The 23,480-nt window shown below is 34.2% G+C and overlaps 1 long non-coding RNA gene across 1 annotated transcript; it reads left to right on the plus strand.

Moving 5' to 3' along the window:
• Positions 1–4,500: 4,500 nt before the first annotated feature.
• Positions 4,501–18,107, plus strand: LOC150094862 (uncharacterized). The gene is made up of 3 exons (XR_016550188.1): positions 4,501–4,724; positions 8,988–9,093; positions 17,748–18,107. It is a non-coding gene; the product is annotated as an uncharacterized LOC150094862 (long non-coding RNA).
• The last annotated feature ends 5,373 nt before the right edge of the window (positions 18,108–23,480 follow it).

Raw genomic sequence — 23,480 nt, forward strand, 5'->3', positions numbered from 1 at the left:
ATAGTCTAAACTTGGAAATCTATAATTAACTAACCAAAGTTATAAAAGAAGGAGTTATAAGAAGGGGGGGGGGGAAAGCCTCGTTTCTTTACTTATCGTGAAGTTGAATGCACTCGTTTATATTTCATTTTTGGAAAATATATGCAAAACGAGCATCCTGTCAGTCGCAACGACCTTGACGCCGCTTCCGTTCGCTCTGCCTTTCATTCTGCTTTGATTATGACCACCTAACGCAAGTTAGAAGAGGGAGGTTATGTAGCAATTTACTTTAAAAAAAAAAAAAGGAGAGAAATAATAAAATTTCTAATTATTTCGCCATCTTGTTTTTGAAATCCACCCATGGGTTGAGAAACACGAAGGTATTCGAGTTTCTTGACCGTTCGAGGCGGACGTCTGTCTTTTACGCGCTACAGATTGAAGGAGTGTCTTTCTTCGAAAGTCGTCTGGCTAATGGTTTATTGTGAAAGCATTTTTTTTTTTTTTTAAGTAGAAAATACATTCAGGTACATCGCAAAAAAATATTTTTATGGAATGCTTTCGAATAGTCTTAATGAAAAAAAAAATGTGCCTTAGAGAATTTTTAGAAGATTGTTCTTTAAACGAATAAGTATTATTTTAACATTAGAACCGGAAAAAAAAAGAAGAAGAAAGTGAAATTCGTTACATGAAATTTCTTAGTTGATACAAGAATTTATTTGTCATTGCCCACAAGCCATGAACAAACAAATTCAGAAGTACTGGGATATTTTGAATTTTATACAGCCGTTAAGGAGTTATTTCATGATCTCTTTTCGAAATATGTATTTTACAAAAAAAAAAAAAAATAATAATAAATAAATAAATAAATAAAATAAAAAAATGAAAGAAACTTCTTGAATATTGTCTATCTTTTTTTAAACATTTTTGAAAGACAGTTTTGTGTATTTGCCGTTCACTAGCAGAATGTATATTTCTTCTTTTGCTTTTTGCTTTAATTTGGGTTACGTAATTTTATTTTTCTACATTTGTAAAATATTTTACAAAAAAAATAAAAAAAGAAAAGAAAGAAAATAAGTTTTTTTTTTTTTCTTTTCAAAAATTTTTACTGCAGAGTAAATTAACCTTAGATTCATTATTAGGCTCAGTACAATTAGGTCCTCTCTCTCAATGACAAATTTCCTCTTCAGTTTTCTATTCGACTCTTGAGCAAAATTCCGTTTCTGTTTCTATTTATTATTCATTTTATTTATAGTTTTGTATTTTAAAATATTTATTTAAACATAAATATATGAAAATAATTTAACACTTCGAAATAATAGCAACTTGGGACCACATTATGCAGTTTTAATAGTTGTAAACAAATTACACTGAAATAACATGGCAGTTCTAGCAGCTCGATATTTATTTTTGTGTGTGTGTATGTGAATTTTATGTCCTGATTTGGCGTCCTCATTTTATGGAAGGTGTCCCTCATTTATATTGCAAAAGGTAATCGTTGACGTCATCAGTTGATGACGTTTCATTTCGTTGCAGTAGACTATTTCATATTCTAAGAAGAAAGTTATATTTACTTGTATTCAGAAGTTAATGTTAAGTTTCGAAAACGCGTGAGTTTTAATTACAAATTATAGTGTTCTAGACACACTGTTATTTGTTGAGATATTCATGACTAAACAGTGAGTTGATTACAAGTTTCATTATCATAACAGTTATGTTATCATAGCTCGATACGTTCAATAATACGAACATAAACATATTTAAATAATTATATTACTGGAATTAATTCGCGTAAATTATTATTTATTAGTATAATTTTTGCCTGACAGGTATCTTTAATACAAGGCTGATAGAATAATAACTGACAATTCCAAAAGGCGCCACCTAAGTAGCTAATGTAAGATAACTAAAAAAGTTCATTAAATTTCCTAACTTATTAAAATAAAATTAAATAAATAAATAGTAGTACTTTTTAAATCAGCTAATCTTTTCTAACTTTTTTTAAATTGTATATACACATACATATATATATATTATTATTATTATTATTATTATTATTATTCCTGACACCCCCAAGGAGTCCGAAGACTCATCGCGGGAGGACATCCACAACTGTCTCTGCACCTAACCTCCACCACGAATCATCTCCATCAACGCCATCCGCCGCCCACCTCCAACACCACCACAACTAGCAATTTTTGTCTGTAAATTGCGTGTGTTCTGAAGGGCCGATTTGTATGTATGCGGGATGAAAAACCCGAGTTTCCGGGAGAAAAAACCCTGCTACCTCCGTATGAGATCGGCTAACTCACCTTCGATTGAAATCGACCAGATAAAGATTCACATATATATATACACATATATGCCTAATATATATATATATATATATATTTATTTATATATATAGTTACGCCTAATATATATATATATATATATATATATATATATATATATATATATATATATATATATATATATATATATATATATATATATATATATGGTGGTTCAAAATTCCACGTACAAACTTTGAGGGGAGGTAGAGAACATCAAAATCAACCATATTCACGTAGGAAAGCATGACCGGGAACGCCACCCGAAAGTGATAGGTGGCGCTGTTCGCCAGCGCTTCAGGTGAGCAATTGGGGCTTTCTCATTCAAGCTTTCGACGTCGTACGAAGAACATGCGTCGTTTTATTATTTATTATGTATCCAACTGCTATTGAACTGTTCAGTTACGCCTAATAAAGTTTTTTACACTACTTACTGCCTTGTGTGATTTCTGTATCTTTGTGTCCCTGTAAGTACCTTCCGGTGGCGTTTCCGGTCATACTTTCCTATGTGAATATGGTTGATTTTGATGTTCTCTACCTCCCCTCAAAATTTGTACGTGGAATTTTCGAAAAAAAGGCTGGTCTCCCCATTACAAAAAGTGGAAGGTGGGCCATACGATGGTAAACTAAGTATGATTCTATGCATGATTTGGTCACATGCCTTGGAAATGTCAAAAGGGAAAATATAATTTACGGTTACACCGAGATTCATTTAGTAGCCACACAGGGCTGCCCCTAGGAATTTTGTTGCCCCGTGCAATAGCATATTTTGTCGCCCCTTCCCCCTTATTTTTTTTATAGTTTATGCGAATTTTGCCGCTCTCAAAAACTGTCGCCCCGTGCACATGCACGTCTTGCACCGTTGGTAGAGTCGGCCCTGTAGCCACACCTGGTTGATATCTCAAATGCGCCCAGTAACATTGCTAACGCTATTGTACCAAGTTTTGTTTTGGTGGGTTGAAAAGAATATTATATTTGATAATAAATTATATTCTCGGTTATTTTTAGAAAGACAAAGCTGCGACAAAACGGTTTTTTAAACGATCGATCATAGAACTGCTGATCAGATATTGCCCACTGTGCGTACTTTATTCCGCAAATATCGGATATCACTTCGTGTTCATTATCAGATTTTATTTTCTTAACGAAACAATGGAAGTTCTTTGTTAAATTTACTTTTAGAAACCATCTCGAACCTGGTGAAAATTTTTTAAAAATTATCATGCATCATAGAAATGTTTGATAATGTCTGATTGTCTTGAAATAAGTATTAGAATTAGCAAATAAATTGAAATAAAAAAGAAGTAAATAAATTAGCAAATAAATTGAAATAAAAAAGAAGTAAATAAATTGACGTTTCAGTGACTTGTATGGGAGTGACATGTAAATATTATTATTTTCCTGTTTATTATTAATATATTGTATTTAATGCGATTTCATTATTCTAAAATGTATTCGAGATTTGTATATGCACTGTAAATTTCCAATCTGGAACTAAACTGGTATCTTTCGGGACACTGGAACAAATGATCCCAAACCGGTATTGTCCCGGTTAAACTGCGACGTATGATCACCTTATCTATAACGTACAGCACACTTACTTCCTATTCTTGTGCACATGCTGGCGAGAGTTACTACCCAGAGCGGTTTAGTCCTTAATTGAGAGCTATTTGTGAAACTTGGTTGTAGAGTTACTGAAATCATGTTACCCAGAAAGAAGTATAATTATGTATCACCATATTATTATAATACGCTAGATTTACAGACAAATGTAACCAGTGTTTGTAGTAATTCTTCCTATAATGCATGGTAGTCATTTCGACATAATACACGATAGTAAATGTATCTAATATATACATGTTAGAGAATAATATACACCCCCGAGAAGAAGGTGTACTGTGCATTATGTGATACAAAAAATTACTCTATGTGAAGTCAATCGCTTTCTTTATATAAATAGAATTATGGAGATACTTCATGCTCAGTTTTTGTTTGGAAATATAGATTGAAATAAGAATATGATTTCGTATGACACGAAACTCGACAGAATTGCACTCTGCTGAGTTGACTGAAGAAAATTATGCCTCTCCTGGCAAAGTCAAATGAAAGTGAGAATGACAAAGTACAGCCTCAGATCACAACTCAAGCAGTACAATGCTAGATTATTTATTTCTTTATTTATTGCAGCCACTTGATGGAAGGAAATAAAATTCAAGATATGTATTTAGGCTACTAAGAAACTGAAAGCGTAGGGGAAAGATTCAAATATGCTTACAGAACTACACGGGGATGTTCGTAAAGAACTTCAGAAGGAAGCTGACCAAAATAAAATAAACTCACTCTTCAGGGAAACTGAATCTTCTCATGAGCTATACTCAAGACAGGGTGTACTTCTGATGCGGTAATTTTTAGACGGTAATGTGTTACGTATATGAATGTCATATGTATATTAATATCATATTATATATATATATATTTTTTTAAAAAATGTTTAGAAGAGTTTCATTCACCAAGTGTTGGATAAATCCTCCATGCACAAATAAAATATTTTTTGGAATAAAATAGGATCTAAAAAATTAAGGACCCTTACTCTAAATCCAATAGTCTTTTATTTGTGCTTCTAGAATTTTCCCATCGTGGAATTTTTCAGGAATATTAAAGTCCAAATCTCAAACTCCTATTGCATAGTCGCACTGTTACAACCCTTGAGTTTTAAAACATTCTCTAATATTTGTAGAAATTTCTTTCCATGAATTGTTGAAAAGCAGTGTGATCTTTAGCTACAATATAAAAACGAATAATCATACAGAATCGCGTTGTTAAAATACAATTTCGATGATAATAATAAACGACGGATTGATCGCATTACGGAGGAAATAAGTTATGTCTTATCCCTTATTTCGTTTCGGAATTTCGCATTTTATTGCAATAAACGGGTCACATCACACACGAGAACCTACTGTGCTACTTATTAGCTAAGATCTCATAAGCTTTAATGCAAGACATTTTGTTAGCGAGATTTCTCTCTGTTTGGTAATGTACGATGCATATCCATGCTTTTTTATGCAACTTGTTCATACATAAAATATAGGACTAGGAACATAACTGGTCCTATTCTTTTGGAATCATCTTAGAGGTAGGCTAAGATTATAATTCTCTTTATTTCTCTAAATGTCTTCACTTGCACTTCGTTGGCACAAGTATCATTTAGAGAAGAGAGAAAATATTTAGACTGGATGCTTTTAGTTCAAATCTCACATTTGTCATAGATCAGAGACGAAGGCCTCTGATCTCTTCAAGAAATCACTCTGAGAAAAAAAAAGAGTAACATACATGATAGCATTTTACGAGCATTCGCGATATTAAGACTGTTTAATGAGTGGTGTAGCTAGGGGGGGGGGCGCCCCGGGGTGGCACTTTGAACCTTACTCTATACGTCGTTTTGATTTTTTGCAGCATTTTGGGGGACAAATTCAGGGACTGCCCCAGGCGATAAAAGGTCTAGCAACGCCACAGTGTTTAATTAATGACAGTTACTTCATAACCGAAATGAAAGAAGACATTTGAGGAAAAAATAAGGGTATGGTTATTTTTTTATGTGGATGGATCCCAAGAAACAATTAGCATGACTAGCTTCCTAGGGTACCTCAACTGCGTGCATTATAACCGCTGTGAAAAATATTTTGGTCTTTATGATTTCAAGTAAACTGTATTACTAAAAATAAATTATATTATTAAGAAACGTGTCAAAATAATATATATATATATATTTAAAAAAGATATTTAATGACTATCAAACCGAGAATAAGTTAGAAAACTTTAATGATACAACCAGTTTCGGCTTATTATGGCCTTCATCAGGTATCTTTGTAGGTAGAAGAAACAATAATAAAAGACTGAAGATATTAAGAAAACTGAGAAGCACAGGTTAATTGTATTAGATAATTAAAAAAAAAAAAACGTTGTATTAAAATTCCAGTTGTTCTATTTGCGTGCCGTTGTTTATTGTATGCGCGAACTCTCGAGAACGCCAGTGTTGAATAACAGCAGTATGGCTATCAGGGATGTTATGGCTTAAATTATTGTTCAAATGTTCAGGATTAAGGACAATCTCCCTGGATTCCATTAGCTTTCTTTCAAATTCACCCTTGCAACGGAAAATGTTTTCAGATCTATCCCTGGAAACTGAAATATATATATAGAAAGTTTTTTTTACCTTGTGTAATAATATGTTAAAGATACCAAGCCATTTTAAACCTGGTTTTACTCTATTTCCCAAGTAAGCAAACAGACAAATAAGTCAAGTTTGCGCCTGCACGTAGTATGAGTCTAAATGATCCACAAGGTAGTGCAAGTCTAGGCAACTCGTGGTAAAGGTGGAATAAGCTCTGATCACTATTCTTAATATTTACCCTTAATGCATATATATATATATATATATAATAACAATAAACTAAAATAATAATAATATAATATTAATAAATCAGCGAGTGTTTCTCAGTTTTCATTCTAGTTCAGATTTATTCTACCCTCATATGCAAGATATTTGTTATCAGCAAGAGGGCGCTACATGTTACATCATGAAGCCACTGCGCACGAAACTTGCGAAAGTGTTCCTTAAAACTGATCTATCTACACTTCTGTATGTGTAGAGCAGCGGCTCAGAATCGTCTGGCATCCTGCACAATACACGCGCATCCTGTGGAAATCAGAATGCTGTCGTCTCAATATATATCACATCCAATTCTTCTTCTTCTTATTATTATATAATCTAATAGTAATTATTTTCAGCTTTTTTTTTTTACTTGTTCTTTTACTGAATAACATGAATTTCTTAACTGTTGGATAAAAGAAAATATTAACTATTCGGAAGGCATGATGGTACGAAACAGAAAGAAAGAACTGCTGATTCATTTCAGAATAATATAAGTCAAGGTTATTGTATATGAAACTCGAGAAAAACAAATCGACATAAGATAGGAAAATGTGATTCCACGGCCAAGAATTGTATGTTAGCGACCGTGATTACAATATACATTATAGATGAATTGACGAAACGTACTTATTATAAATAACAGATGACCTGGATAATGTTTACAGAGGCGCATCATATTTTCAAAACACAATGCGGTTTTTAAACTATGTGTCCAAAGGTGCGGAAAAAAAGAAGTTGTTCATGCAATCATCTTATGTTACTAAGTCTGTTGGCAGCTTTTGGACCGGTAAGAATATATATACATACGAGTACATACACTGTATAGATATCACTTGTATGGTTTAATTTCTTTCCGAAGAAAGCGAAGACATATTCAGTTAAATATTATGGTGTGAAAAAGAAAATTGCGTCAACGTTTGAAACCTCATGCTTCTAAGTAGTTTCTTTAAAAGCGAGGCATAATAACCTTATCGGATTTATGTTACTTTATTTCCGTGTCGATCTAGGTTTTCATTAACGTTGTAGTATGAGAGGAATATTTAGAAGGGGTTTGTAACTGAAAACATCCGTAGCTCAGGTGGTTTTGGCGATGCTTTTGGCTGGAAAGACCTAGGTTCGAATCTCATTTAGGACGAGACGAATCTTCGTCAGGGCTTTTCAACTGAAGGCGAATAATCCGGTTTCATAGGGGGAGTCGAAAATTTTTCCTCAAGGAAAATCGTGCTTTCCACTGTATATAGACAAACCAGTCGGAAGAACACACGAATACACACACACACACACACACACACACACACACACACGCACGCACGCAATCGATAGTCACAATATTCCACAAATAGAATTAACAATTTAAATCGGATTCCAAGAAGCCATGTTACTCGGCCGTGACAGGCTGTTGAGCCTAACAAGCAAGAGAAAACGAACGAACGAAACTGTTTATAAGTGTTGATGAGTCTTTTTCTCACAGACTTCTTTTTTTAATTCGGTTAAAGAAAGACATAATAAACATTCTTACTTTATTTAAACATATTTGGATGTGTGCTTTACTTACATTTACACTGATTTTTGGATAATAAATGGCCAAAATAACAAATTAAATTCATCATCATCATGCATATCAAAGATTTAGACCTAGTCCTTGTTCCGGCCTTAGAAGCCACGCTACGCCTTTGAATCTTTTAAGAGGACGTCTTGGTTTTCTTTTTCCTAATGGCTTGTACTTTAAGGCTTGTTTTGGTAATCTTTCTGTTTTCATTCTTTGAACGTGTTCCATCCATTTATGTTTATATTTTTTAATTTTTTCTATTACTGGTTCTTGGTTTAAGCCTTTCATTATTTCTTCGTTTCTTTTATGATCAAATAGAGTATACGTTGCAGTTTTTCTCATAAACTTCATTTTTGCTGTTATTAATCTTTGTTTGTCTTTTTGTTTTATTGTCCAGATTTCGCTTCCATACATTAAGATTTGTAGGGCTAATGTATTGTATACTTTTAGTCTGGTTTGTTTTTGAACTAGGTTTGGTTTAAATATAGAGTTAATTACACCTGTTATTTTTAAATATTTTGCAATTTTTAGGTTTATATCTAAAAATTGCAAAATATTTAATCCATATTAAAATTTAATTATACTACGATTATACAGTTTTATACGATTAAGTATTTTAATGAAACAATATAAAAATAAATTCTGTAACTTTTTTTTTTCATATTGCAAAGGCAACACTTATTTTATGTTTTAGGCTTTACTGTTTTGGAAACCGGTATGCAGCTCGTCTTCTCCTTTCCTATCGCTGAGGTTGAGTGAATTCCCGCAATATGTCAGATGAAGTTCCTGATCTCCTGCTAGTATGTTTTGTATATGCTGATATGTGTTTGCACCTATAATGTCTTTCCACTGCAGCCTCAGCGTTATAAAACTTATCAGGAAGCCATGACGGCATCTATATATTTTAATTCCATATTTTATATATAAATATAAAACACAGTTTAAAATAATATTTCATAATTAATATTAAATGAAATTTAACTGTATATTAATTTTTATATCATTCCTACACACGAGAGATTGGTGTTGTGTGAGCTGGGAGTTCAAAAAGAAGCATTCAGTTGATGTTCCTTTGAAGAGTTGGAGGTTGTAGTCTGTGAGGAGTACTTGATGGAGAAAACTGCTCTAGAGAACGTAGATAGAGTGAATGACGAATGGAAGTTAGAAATTTGGTGGATTAGGTCGAACTGCAAATGGATTTTGAGTAGCTGTTGATTTTGTTAATTCAGATTGAGCTGAAATGGGGAAATCACGGATGTAAGTTTTCCAAAACAGCGTTCATGGAAATATCTCTAGAAAAGACACACTGTGGAAACTCATCGTCCTTGAGATAGCGGCTAAAGAAAGAGTCTGTGAGAAGGATCATCAATTAGCTCAAATGTCCCTTTTCTGGACGGCATCAACAATTTTTAGAGAGATATGTCGTACATCATTCAAACTGAAAACAATATTTAAGAAAGTTGACGGATTTGAGATTTTTAGAGTTAAAACCGGAAAGGTAAAGTCTTGAGCTAAAAAGGAGGTTTCAGAGCATTTCGTCCAATGCAAATCTCGTCCAATCCCTACATTTCGTCTATTACTTTTCTCGTCTAGTAGGACATTTCGTTCAATCTTATTTGTTTAATTCTTCATATTATTCCAAGGAGTTATAAGTAACCTTGTGATCATTAATAATAGTCAGTTGACACAAAAGAGAAGGGTGCAAGACAATATGCATGGTCCACCCTCACGTGTTAGGTTAGGTTAGGTTAGTTAGTTGACACATTGGTTAGTTAGTTGGCACACAGTAATAGGTTAGTCAGTTGACACAGCTGGCAATAATAGTCAGTTGACACAAAAGATAAGGGCGCAAGACAATATGCACATGTTAGGTTAGGTTAGTCAGTTGATACATTGGTTAGTCAAGTTAGTCAGTTGGCATTGTAGTAGGTTAGTCAGTTGACACAGGTGACAATAATAGTCAGTTGACATGGATAGGACAAATTGAGATTGGACGAAATGTCCGACTGGACGAGGTTCCGTTGGACAAACTTATAAAAGGACAAAAAATCTCGGACCATCTGCCTTCAAATCAAAAAGGATGTCTTGTGTTTTTGAGTCTTATGATGCTCGAGAAGAAATATATTTGTCTCAGAAAGGATAGAGTTAAGTGTCAGTCCAAAAGAGACATGTAGTCTTGACTACTGAGCAGACTGTTATCAAAGGAAGGGAGAGAAGTAATAGTCTTTTTTTTTGCGACAAAATATACAAAATTGTGCTTAAGCATTGAAGCATTGCTATTATGGATGGTATTGAGCGCTCATTATAGAAATCTTGAAGTTTGAAATATTTCAGCACTGCAAGGTTTTTATTTTATTTTATTTATAAATAGGTGGAATGAAGAGTGCTGTCATCGGCAAACTTATGGATAAGGTTTGATTTATTAAGAGGTAGATGAGGAAAAGGGTAGGTGATATAAGAGGGTATATCACCTACCCTTGGTGATATACCCTCTTATATCATCAGAGGTAATATCAGAGGTAATATTCCTCAGTGATATATACTAGAGGGTATATATCACTGAGGAATACCTGCCCTAGCAGAGAAATCTGAAGACAATGTCATAGGCAACGAGTGCATCCAAAGGTGATTAATATAAGCAAGACGATCTGTTTGCGATCTTGAATGGTGAAATCTATACTGGTGGTCACTGATTAGTTGGCGATTCTCCAGATGATAAAGAGGTTCACTGTTAATAACTTCTATTCCTTTTGAGATTACTAGAGTAGCGAGAGCAGTAGACCGATAGTTTGACTGTAGACTTTTATCTCCTATTTTTGGAATGGACCGAATATGGTTTTGCTTCCGTGCTGTGGGGTAAATGCCGGCTAAGTATAATAGGATATAGAAATGATAAACGACAGATGGTAATTCAGACTCACATCTGCTAAATACAATTGGAGGAGAAATTCTAACAAGACCAGAAGCCATTGTTGGTATTCAGGCTATTTGAGATTCTTCTAATGTCATTCTAGAGGAACGTTACAGGTGTCATGCGTTGCGCTATTCCTGGAATATTTGGCCTTGGTCGTATATGTTGAGTGTTATTGATGATAGCTGATGAGCTACAGCCAAGGAGAATAGAAGTGGAACTGCAGGATAGAGAAAAGAGCACATTTGAGGCTATTTGGTGTGAGATTGAAACTAGCAGAACAAAATATACAGTTAGGTGTTGCTATAGACTAGGTGATGGAATAGATGGTGGAGATGGTGTGCATAAGCAAATAGAAGAAATGAGCGGAAGGAGGGTAATTATTATAGAAGATTTCAACTATGGTAACATTGAGTGGAAGGAGGAGGAGAGGACATATGGGAGGAAGGAATTGGATTTTATGCGATTATTAAGGAATAACTATCTGCAACAGCATGTAATGGAAAATACTAGGGGTCAGAGAGTGCTTGACTTAGTAATTGCATCTGAGAATTTGGCTGTAACGAATATGACCACGTTGCCACCAATTGGTAAGAGTGATTACGGGGTCTTGACTTGGGAGGTGACTAAAGGTGTAGAATTTACAATTAAGACAGGGTATATGTGGAATTATCGGGCTGGTAAGTATGACAAGCTTAGGAGTTTGATTGGTTCAGTGCCATGGCATGTAAAACTGCAAGGGCTAGATGTTGATAGTGCATGGGAGGCGGTTAGGAAGTGTTTGCATGAGGCAATGGCTGATTGTATACCTAGAGTCCGAATTATAAATCGAGTAGGAGTTAAATGGATAAATAACACCATTAAGCTTGAGCTAGAAAAAAATGAAACAACTATGGAGGGAATTTAAGGAGAAAGGTGGCCGACAGGCACATGAACGGTATAAAGCGCAGGCCAGAAGGATAACGAGTGTGGTAAGAAAAGCAAAAACAGATTATGAAAGAACATTAGCCATGCAGGCTAAAGAGAATCCCAAACAGTTTTTTTCGATATGTTGCAAGTAAAAGAAAAAATGTATATGGCAGAATGATTTTAAAGAATGCCAATGGTAGGGAGGTAACCGAATCAGTTGATATAGTTGAATTACTGATCGAGCACTTTGCAAGGATATATCATCCAGGTGGTGACATTGCAGGAATGAATGAACCAATAGATTATACGGGAATTGTAGTGAATGAAGTGGAAGTGAGTAGTCTATTACAAAACCTCAATGTCAATACATCTGTGGGATTGGATGGTATACCAGCTCGTGTCGTATGTGAAGTGGCTAAAGAATTGTCAGTGCCCTTGAACCATTTTGTTTAATTTGAGTCTCGGATCTGGCTTAGTCGCGAGGGGGGTGGAAAGAGGGGAAAATAGTTCCACTGTATAAAGGAGGTTCCAAGACTGCTGTTGCAAATTACCGACCAATCAGCATATCAGGAATCGTTGTCAAGGTCTTGGAGAAATTAGTCAAGAGAGGAAAATACGGGATTGGATAGATAAAAATGGGATACTGTATGGGGTACAGCATGGTTTTGTGAAGGGTAGATCATGCTTCAATAACTTGCTCACGTTTTGTGACACAGTAACGGCTGAACTGGATAAGGGTAATGGGTTTACAGTGCTTCTACTGGACCTTGATAAGGCCTTTGACAGGATTCCACATGGAATTCTAATCAGTAAACTACCACATATGGGAATGGATATAGGGTTGGTGAGATGGATAGGAGGGTGGTTGATGGAGAGATATCAGAGAGTGGTTTATTCAGGAGTAGAATCCAAAAGATGGTCTGTGACCAGTGGTGTGCGGCAGGGTTCTGTTCTTGGACCACTAATTTTCGAATTGTTCATTAACGATATAGGAAAGGATCTGAGAAGAAGTGTTCACTTGTTTGCTGATAATGCAAAGCAATAGTGAGTGCACAGGATTTAAAAATTTTGCAACATGATTTGGATAGTTTAGAGGACTAGGCTAAGGAGAATGGATGTCGATTTAATGTGGCAAAGTGTAAGGTTATGTATTTTGGGGTGAAAAGATTAGCAGCAGTATATCACATTGGTGGAACCATACTCCAGGAGATTGATGAGGCCAGGGATTTGGGAGTGTTGGTGGATAGGAAGTTGAAGTTTTGGGGGCACATCGCAAAACTGGCCAAATCAGCTCATCAAATCACTTGGTTGTTGAAAAATACTTTAACAAGCAGAGACAAACAGGTTATTGTTCCTCTGTATTGAGCCCTGATAAGACCCCATCTAGACTACTGTGCCCAGATATGGGCGCCAGGGTTTCTTCCTGATGGGGGGGGGAGAGGATCCAGAGACGCATGACCAAGATGATAGCAAGTCGATGGAATGAACCTTGTGAAAACAGGTTAAAGATTTGTGGGTTGCAAAAATTGGTTGATAGGCGGAAAAGGGGTGATATGATTGAGACATTCAAATTACTGAAGGGTTTCTATAAGATTAATTCAGAAGATATTTTTGAGAATAGGACTGGTGGTGGGAGGCCTAGGGGCCATACATGGAAGCTGGTCAAGAGTGTGGTTAGCAAGGGTGTTAGAGCTAGGAATTTTACTTGGAGAGTGGTGAATGAGTGGAATAAGCTTCCAGAGTCTGTTGTGGGTGCTACAACCATGAATAAGTTCAAGGCGAGGTATGATAGATACTGTGTGAATGTCGAATAGTTGTTCTTGACATGATGTTAGGGCTCCCTTGATGAGTCTGTCGACTCCTTGGAGTTGCCCGAAATAATAATAATCATAATAATAATAATAATAATAAATGTAGAAGTTGGAAGATAATAACCTGGAGGTCGGATTCTAATACGAATAATACCATCTGGTTACAGAGAGAGAGTTCGGAATACAGATGGGCAAAACATGCGTCCAACTGTTTTTGCAAGAGACCAGAAGGTTCTAATTCTGGAAAAAACAAGTTAACAGTTCTTTTGCAGTTACTACTGTTTCAGTACGGGTTGGGAATGAAACTGAAGTTTCTGTCTCAAGCCACTTGTTATGCCTCATTGGAAAACCTCATTGGCTTCGATAATGAGCAAGAATTCGGAATGATTTCTGTAATACAAACGCAGTAAGTATCAGCATTTAGAGAGCAGAAATAGATTGCACACCATGGAATGGAGGGAAAAAACACCGGTCTTCCGAGTTGGAGTTGTTGTAATGCAAATAACATGAAGATGAGATGGCCAGGGTAAGGATTTGAACTTGAGATGAAACTTGTGTGAGATTATTGGTTTAGTTATTAATATAAGAGATAATTTCAACAGCTTACCTGAAAGGATAATTGGTTTTAAAAATTGGAGTTTTCGGTAAGTGGAGAGAGAGAGGGAGAGCCTGGTGTTCCAATGAACAATTGCTCTAAGTCACTGCTTACAAAAAATACTCCATCTTTCTTCCAATGTCAGTAGAATTGAAAGAAAAATGGAAGGGAGGGACAGACTGAGTTTGGACAATAAAGAAAACAAGGAAGATTTCTTAACTGCTTGGACTCTAAGTAATCATACTTTAAGGATAAAACAATAGTCGTCAGACTGATTACCAGTTATAAAGCTGAAGAGACAGTAGAGAATGGTAGATATGGTGCAAGCAAACTTTAAGCTAGAGAAGATGAAAAATGAGAAGATTTACGATTCTGACATCTCTCTGGCATGGAATATGACATCGCACCAAAAGCTTGTCTACCCTTTTGGTGGGAGGAATCATAAGAATATTTGTCATATACCAGTAGCACCATGAAATATATTTGCCATATATACCAGTTGCTTTGCTACTGGTATATGGCAAATATATGCCTTCTGCATTACTTTAGCTTTGGTATCACTGGTTCTCATCAGTGGTTCCAACTGATGAAAACTCAATAAAAGTCTAAACCGGTATGGGTAGTGGCCCTTCCCATAATGCATAGCATAATACATGTCCGAAAAGGGGGAGGGATGTTTTGCATTATAGGATACAAAGATATCGTGAATTGGAAGTCATTGGCTTCCAATTCACCATATAGCCTAGTCGTGAACGCATTTCACGCAACCTTTGTTTGCTTATGGTTGGATAAAGAATAAACAAGAATATAATTTCTTGGCAAGTATAATTTAATTTGAAACCAAGTTTAAGAAAAATTATAAATCATACAAAATATAATTCGGCGAGATCAGGCCAACTGTGGTCGTTGTAGCTGTAATTTGAGGGTCGGTCAAAAACAGTAAATCCGGTTCGAATACTTCTAAGTGGTGTGCATTTTAGTTGTCCTTATGTTCGAATGTTGGTGAAGTCGATGTGGAAGAGATTTTTATGGCAAGGTGTTTTGAGGGGTGGGATTTGTGAGTACGGTTTGTTTTTATTCACCCGCAGTGATGGCATATATATTTCAGTTTACTTTCATGGTGGTTTCGGAGATAAAAAATAAATTAAAAAAAAAAAAGGTAGGAACATGCAGTGAAAGCATCTAATCTCATGCCGTAACGTGGCCTTAATAGCCGTCCGCACACCACCACACGGTTTTCCTCAAGGCACGATCTAGAAGTGCAGATAACAGAGGAACGATGCGCCAGCTGATCGGGAAGCCTCCAAATGCATCGCCATCAGTTTCGGTCTGGTGCGCTATCTCGCAGAAACTGCCTGTCTTCTGGAAACAATGGGAGGTTCTGGATTTCTAGAGTATGTCTAGCATTCTCTTGAAGGGTATCATTTACACTACATGTTTGAAAAGTGGAAGAGAGCAGTAGCAAATCTCTTCTCTAGGAATCAAACATGACATTAGTCACATTAGACCTCCAACGAGAAGGTTGTGACGTTTCACCAGCGAACAGATAATCTACCACTCGGTGGAGCTAGCTAGCATTTCTTCTGACTTATTAAGTAATGGCCAATATTAATTTTATAAAATCTACATTTTAATTATAAATATAATTATAAAATGATAAAAACTTCCGCAGGGAAGCGCCAGTTGAATTTTGCAAATTTCCGAATATAGTCATTAGGATGACAAAAGATTAAATTCCACCCAACTGCTAAATAAAGTTTTTCTACTCTGTAAAGATAAAATTTATAAAATTTTATTTTCATTTTATAGTTTAGTTATTTTTAGCTTAAATCTTCAATGCGTCTTTTCTTAGCAAATGATTAAACTTGCTAAATAATTCTAATGCATGCTTACTAAACCTACAATTTCCTTCTTATTGTGTTTTATTTCCAATCTTTATTTTAATAGCTAATGAGAATTTTTTTCGAATTTATTTGATTTCACGAACCTCTCTTTTGAAGTTCTTTATTCATCTATTTTTAAAACAACTGAGTAAATGGCATCCTTCTTTTATGGTTTAAAACAGTTTCGTAATACTTCACTTAAAGGTAATGGTCGTTTACGGGAAGTCGTTGACTCCATTCTCTCAAATGCGTTCAATAGTTGGGATTCTCTGTAGCGATGTTCAACAATTTTAGTTTCAATTACGTTCGCTCATCCATGCAGAGAATTATATGTAGTTGAATGTTCTCTTTCCTATTTGCACGCCAAAATTACTGCTGAAATCGTAGAGAGTTTTACCAGTGCGTTATTTGAAGTTTACAAAATGTTCCGAAAGAGGACAGTAATGTTCCCTAAAGCAAAATTAACAATTCAAAGGCAGACGGAAATTGTAGTTATATTTTTACTTTTGATAAAAAGCGTTATTTAATTTTCTTTTTTATCTGAAGCAACTTTAAACAACTAAATGCTTGACTCACATTTCTAACTATAATTGTGATTTAAATATTTGTTTCAGAATCGTAAAACAGCAGTTTTTTTATTTTTTTTTTTATTTTTTGACTAATCTAATAAATTAATTGATACATGTGGAAATCTTTCTAACAGTTACGTTTATTTGTTACTGATCTATATAAATGCATCTTCTTGTAACCGCAGTTTTATTTCTAAAAGCCGTTGGCTCTCTTCCAAAGAAAATGTCGGTTTATTCGTAGAGTAGAATGAAGTAGAGAAAGAAATGACATTGATGTATTATTCTTGAGATCAGTTCGTACTAAACGGAAACAGGTGGTCTTTTGCATTCACACCCATTTTTACATTGTATGTTTGTCGATGTCGTAACTATCAACGTTAAATCCTACGACAGTCCATTTTAAAATATTTAAATGTATATTTTTTTTTAAAAAACTCACTTGGAATTCTTCATCGATTTTTGGCATTTATATCACAGATAGTCCAAGATTTTATTTTCTAATGTTTGAAGCACGCTGATTTTGTAGTCATGTGAGTTTGTTTACTACTTGGATCGTTCTTTCCTATTTGCATTATTTAATTAAGCGTCATGTTTCTCTTTTGAATATTACTTATTCTTTAGCAATGCTTGTAATACCAAAATGATTTTATGACTTTTATTCCTAATTTCCTTGTTATTAATGAACAAGCAAGGAATAACTTGTGTACATAGTTAGCAAATGCATACAATACCAAAAATAAATAGATGATACCATTATTATATATTTATTTTTAAAGGTAATCATAGAAGAGAAGTTGTTCAACTTACAGCACGTTAGTATTCTTACGGTAGACTGTACGCTTTAGGAAATACATAAGAATGTCGCAGAAGATAGCAGTATAAGAAATGAACGAAGAGGAAGAAATATTTGTTCTGTGACTTTGGGTTTGTAAACTATGGGCTGTTCGAATAACTGACGCACATGTTTTAACATATTTAGAGGAGAGTGAAGCAATTGCCGATTTCAATTCTGATGAACAGTTAGCATGGAAAGGTTAGTAGAAAAGTAAAACAGCAGAACTGAACGCCTAGGATTCGGTGCTAAGTGAGACTGAAAGAAAAGTTTTTGTTGTTGTTGTTGAGAGAGAGAGCATATTATGTGATTTTTTTAGATTTTTCATCAGTATTGAGTAAAATGACTGAAATACTATATCTATAGTTATAAAGTCTAATAAAATTATTGATAAAAATGATCTAAGTTTAGTCCGTATCTCTTTTACACTTCATAGAACGTATATATACGAAGTTTGATTGCTATCGAATTTCTCTATTAAATTATATCTTATGTAAATGAATCGAATTATAATTTCTTTGTTGGTTGACGTCTAAGCTCTATTTTTTATTCATTTGAATTAATTAATTTTGTTAATTTCAATTTGGATGGTTTTATTGTGAAGGTGTGATTTGTAGGATTTCCGATACCTATTAAATACATATGGAATTACAATATATTATTCATTAACAGTTTGCATCATATGAATAATTTTCATTTATTTTTAGATGCAGACAGAAGGATGATATTTTTTATTTTATTTTTTTATGGGAATAGTTACAGGAGTTTTTATAATATATTTTTGTTTGAAATTTGCTTAAGAAGTCTTAGCTGAAACGTCCTTAGATGAAATATTCCGCGTAAAAAAAAAAAAAAGGGCACGTGCCATTCTTTCGATTTAGCTTTAAATGCATTGTTTCATCATTGGTTTCATCAGTGCATTGAGTCTACATATGTATGATGCACTTATTTAAATCAATGTAAATGTATCCTAATAGCGAGATTTACTCTTAATATTCGAATAAAAAACGTTTAAATGTTTCACTGTTCTAACTTGTCTGACACAGTCTTCGCCGATGTAGGGCAAGATGACGGGGGGGGGGGGGGAATTATTTTTTTCAAAAACGTTTTGAATTATAAAACGTTCTTTTTTGCCAGTAAGTCGAAAACACTGATGTTAGAATCCCAACGTTAAAAATCTTCATAAGAGATTTTTCAGTTGAAGGTGGGTTAACCGATCGTATAAGCTGCAGGTTTTCCTCCTGGAAGCGCAGGTTTTAGTTTTTCATCTCGCAGAACAGACAAGGTGGCAAAAAAGAACACAGGCAATATCAGCATCATCATCATCATCATACGTATCAAGGATTTAGGCCTAGCATGGCCTGTTCGGCCTTAGAAGTCATCGTTGAATCGTTTAAGAGGACGTCCTGGTTTTCTTTTTCCTAATGGCTTGTACTTTAAGGCTTGTTTTGGTAATCTTTCTGTTTTCATTCTTTGAACGTGTTCCATCCATCTATGTTTATATTTTTTAATTTTTTCAATTACTGGTTCTTGGTTTAATTCTTTCATAATATCTTCGTATCTTTTGTGATCAAATAGGGTATACTTTGCAGTTTTTCTCATAAACTTCATTTCTGCTGTTGTTAATCTTTGTTTGTCTTTTTGTTTTATTGTCCAGATTTCGCTTCCATACATTAAGACCAGTAGGGCTAATGTATTGTATACTTTTAGCCTGGTTTGTTTTTGAACTAGGTTTGGTTTAAATATAGAGTTAATTACTCCTGTTATTTTTAATGCACGCAATATATGTATAATTAACAGACATAATGCCAGGTCTCATTCTTAGATGCTTCGGCCATAATCCAAATAGCTCAAATAGCACGATCACATGGAACCAAGGCTTCAAGTACATGGCATTTGGAAGTCTTGCATAACAATAAACAGTTTAGGCTTCATATGTCACATGATTCACGTAGTTAAGCGATGTATTAATATTAATATTAATTATTAATAGTATTCGTTCAAAACAGCTGTGTTAGAAGCTCTCAGATCTTTTTTTTTTTTTTGTATATTCTTTAGTATGCTAATCTTCCTGACGAAGCTCTCAGTAGAGGTGTAAAATTTGTACATTAAATACACGAATAAATCTGCTATTATATTGTTAATATAAATGTATTATCAACACGGCATACCAGCAGGCTTTTGATAAACTCGTAAGACAATGAGAGATTTAATAACTTTCCCAGGGTCCCTTAGTGTTTTGTCAGGGTCTATTAAGCTCTTCACGAAATGCCACATAATAACAGTTTTACAGAATTGAAAAAAAAAAAAAAAAAAACTGTCCGAGGACTTCTGCTTTCTTCAATAATGTCTTGATGCTCAGATCTACATTATTCCTGATTCTCATATATGCAAGGTACGAATTTAACACACCCATTTTTACGGCTAACCACAACCAATAAAAATGACAGACGATCTTAGCTACACTAAGTAACAACTTCCTAAAAATATGAAGATAATCACAAATGTATCATACTTGAATCATGATAACAACATAGGAAAGAAATCGGACCAAATTCCTGAATCACTAAAGACCCAAAAGGAAGCAATGAACAACACATGAGGGTATAGAAAATGTATTACCGTGTGCTGATTGCTTGTAATATTTGTATCTATGCCTAGATATTAGTTTCTGAATCTTGTATGCAAGAATTGTTTCATTTGATAACGAAACTTAATCGCGTGGTTATAATTACCGAGTAAGCTGTGACTTCTCTGGCCTATTTACTTGTTTTGCAGGATGGAAAAAAAAAAAATCCTCTCTTCGTATATAACAGAGCGTCTTAAACTGTGGGTCGCGATCCCAAATGGGGTCGCGTAACCAATGTGGGGATCGCGAAAAATTTGGCAACTGTAAAAGGTTCCTGAACGCGCAACGACCAAAAATTAATTCAGATTCGCGGCTATTGTTTGTAATTCTTTATGTAAATAGTAAAATTATATGTATACCAAAGAATTGTTTTAAAATAAATTTCTTTATGATTTATTATCAGTAAATGTTTGATTTGTATACCTATTTTATATACCTATATACTCGGGGTCGCGTAAAAATTTCTCGGGTGAAAAGGGTTCGCGAGTGCAAAAAAATTAAGAAGCGCTGGTATATAAGACCACCTAATACATCTTTAGTTAAAAAAAGTCGATTTAGATTCTTCACCTCCTAGATGGGATTCGAACCTAGGTCGTTCTTAAGGGAACAAAAAATCACATCCCTAGGGAGTGTGCTAAAGAGGCACCCACTAAGGTATATACGTTTTAAATTTCTTTATTTCTCAACTTTGGGGGGAAGGGGAGGGGAATATTATCTTCGCATTTATAAGTGAGTAAGACACAACTGGATCACTCATGTTTTGATGATTTTTGAAATTCTTTATGGATACTAGTAAATGATTAATTATACATAAAAAAAGTTACGATTCATCGTGATTAAAATCATTTTAATTTCGAGATAAATCTAATGGATGAGTTAGAAAAGAATGGAAAAATTAGTTGTATAAAATATCCATAATAGAAGCAAATTTTTCCCATGACTTTTTTAACATCTGTTATTCAACTTAATCAGATTGAGACTTAGTCTAGTCCTTGGATAAGGAAGGTGGAGTTTTCCATTTGATAACTTCGGTATCACCAAACAGACTGCCATTTAGAATACACGAATAACACTTTTAACTTTTTGAAAATAGCTATTTAAGTTTTTTTTTCTAACTAAATATTAAATAATAAATAAATATGAACTTTTTTAAGTTAATATTTATTTTTTCTATGTCACAGTCAATAGCTATGTTTCTTAGTCCTATAACAGAAAATGTGGTATTCAGTGAAAAACTGCTACCTCCGTCCAACACGGGATAACCTAAAAAGCTCTTTTACTCCTATCTGGAAAGAATATTACAGAATTATTCTTAACTTTTCGGAAATTTTCATCTTTCATCATCGCCACAGCGCAGTTCTCGGCTTGCTAGACGAAAGGTGATATACCTAATCTTAACTGGTAGTAAGATTAGGTAAATACAGACGCAAGTAAGGAGGGTTTTGCTTTAGGAAGGAAAATTCTAGTTACTTAAATCAAAGATCGATTAATTCTGGAGGTAACTGAAAAAAAAAAAAAAAAAAAAAACTCGAGAAAAGTTCCTCGTTGTCGACTAGAGTCCGATCTAGACGCCTTTCTCTTGATCTTATTGCTGTTGCCAAGAGAGATAACGTACTAGAATCGTAAAAAAAAACAACTAAATAAATAAAAAATAATAATAAGTTTTTAAAGATACGAAGCAATTTTATAAACTTGGTTTCAATCCTTTTTCCCAAGTAAGCAAACAAGCAGGTAAGTCAAGTTTGCGCCTGAAGTATTTTTAGGTCTGAGGCAACTTGTAGTAAAGGTGGAGTAAGCTCTCATCACTTGTTTGCTTACTTGGGAAAAAGGATTAAAAATCAAGTTTATAAAATTGCTTGATATCTTTAACGTATAATATACCCAAGTTAAAAAACTTTCTACAATAATAAGGTTTGTTGACCATGGATATTAAATGTTTAAATAATATATAAAGGATTTAATATATAATGAATATTAAATATTTTACTCAAGATTACAAAATAAGATATTGAAACAATCTATTGGGATAACTTTAATATATAGTCTGAAATATTCTTAGAAATATCATACATTACATAAAATATACCATGTTAAAATGTAGATTTTTACATTACAAACGTTAATGTCGTCTTGCAGTGATTATCTTTAACAAGGGCACAAACTCTTGCCGTATAAATAAATCTCTTTATGTTAAAAAAAAAAAAAAAATGAATAAGGCATTAGCCATTACTAGATATTTGAATTTTTTAATAATCTGCAGTCTTGTAACAAATGCTATTTTGAAAGATCGACAAAACGTCCTAATGATGCAGTACATTAAGAATCCAAACCATGAATTCAGAATTAAATAATAAAGAAATATCTGAGATCATTAGCGTGGTGGGGAAGAATCTGATAGAATTATTACTGACAGTAGCGCAACTACCAGATTGTACAAACCCGCAGTATAGGGTTGGGATTACCCTCATTGGAACCCAAATCGATCCGATGAATACTTGCAAGTTCCCTCCCCTCAAAATAAATAAATAAAACAATGTTAATATTATGATTCAAGAGAACTGAATTATAAGCATCATTCTGTTATACTTGGCTTCTCGTACATCCCGAATTTTTTATGACACTCCTGCTAATTCAGGTTCCTACACATTTCTGTGAAGTATTAGGCCAAATGGACTTTTTAAGTTGATTCATATAAATGTATTTTAGTATTATTATTATTAAAAAAGGGGGTTTCATCATATTCTCATAGTTCATATTTTCTGTTAATACGATGCATTGTCGATTTGTCCGTTTTTATTTTATTTTATTTTTTGAGTGAGGATTGAAACCAAGCATTTTTGGCGAGGAAAAACATCCTACTATCTCCATATGAGAATGACTATCTTGGCTTCGGTAGGAAAGTCATTATAAATATGCCTTGTATCTTATACAGGATTCGAGTCTAGATCTTTCTAGGCCAAAGAGAGCCAAAATAATTGCAGAGGTGCTCATTGCTCCTGTAAACCATTGAAATTGGAATAGATTTACACGAAATCACGGTGGAATATT

The sequence above is a fragment of the Typopeltis vanoorti genome, chromosome 21, assembly GCF_054136105.1.
Source record: "Typopeltis vanoorti isolate ZY-2024b chromosome 21, IOZ_Tvanoo_1.0, whole genome shotgun sequence".
NCBI classification, from domain to species: Eukaryota; Metazoa; Arthropoda; class Arachnida; order Uropygi; family Thelyphonidae; genus Typopeltis; species Typopeltis vanoorti.